Here is a 1,074-nt window from a genome sequence, read left to right as displayed (position 1 = left end):
GCTCCCCCGGCCCGGGCGAGCGGCAGACAGGGGCGACATCGCAGCCTGAGTCGATTTAGGTGAAATTGTCCATTACTGAAGGTTTGCCCCGAACACGTGCCAGGCTGTCCGAAGCTGCCAGCGTCGGCAGTAATTCCTGATAGTTGCTTTTTGGTTTAGTCAGCTAACACACAAAATTATAAAGTAAACATATACCTAGTCTCTTATATATGTGTATATGCATGTACATAAACACCCCCACATATATGTATATCTCCAGTTTCTTGGGTGTAGAAGTGATCCCCTAGCAGAGTTGTATTTCCCGCTGTTTATTTAAGCGTCGAATATGTAAAGTAACTCTGTGTGTGTTTACAACCGTATCTTTACCTCCTGACACTATCTTGAGATCATTTCAAGACAGCTTAGTTATCTCTACAAGTGGCAACGCTGGGTCCCACTTCTTGTTTGAAATAAAGCTGGAGGGTGTGTTTGCTCCCTCAGCTTCGGAAAGGAAAACATCTTGCAAACTAAGTTAGGGCTCCGAGGAGGTCCGTTGTTTAGTAGCTGTCTCATCGGCAAATGCAAGTTTCAGAACTTTTTCTTGGCTGTTTCATTGCAACCAGATTTCCCCGCAGGAAGGTATTCCGCGTGAATATGTCTTTGCCTCTCTTTCACCCAAACTCTAGTCTCGTCGGTTGCCTTTTAAAAAAAATAGGACTTTGAAAAAATTATATTTTCCTGATGAATTGGAGGGCACTTATACACTACATTCATGAGGGCGGTGTAACAGCCCATATGGAACAGAACACAAAACCGGGATCTAAACAAACTCAAAGGGGACGTTTAAGATGGGGGCGGGGGGGGATTCAGAAGGGTTTGGGGCGGACACGCTCGGGAGCGGGCAGTTTCGCGCACAGAAAAGCAAAGGCACCGTGTAGCCTAAGCGGAGCCTGCCCTTTGAAAAACATACACAAAGAAACCCGCGCCCACGGGAAAGTTGCATTTTGCCTGGTTTGGGAAGCTTTCAGATAACTGCCCGCTGGATCCCGCAGCGCCGCGGGGGCCGGTGCCCGGCGGGGACGGGCTGCGGAGCGC

The sequence above is a fragment of the Aptenodytes forsteri genome, unplaced genomic scaffold, assembly GCF_000699145.1.
Source record: "Aptenodytes forsteri isolate BGI_AS27 unplaced genomic scaffold, ASM69914v1 Scaffold92, whole genome shotgun sequence".
Lineage (NCBI taxonomy): Eukaryota > Metazoa > Chordata > Aves > Sphenisciformes > Spheniscidae > Aptenodytes > Aptenodytes forsteri.
This window is presented reverse-complemented; position numbering follows the sequence as displayed.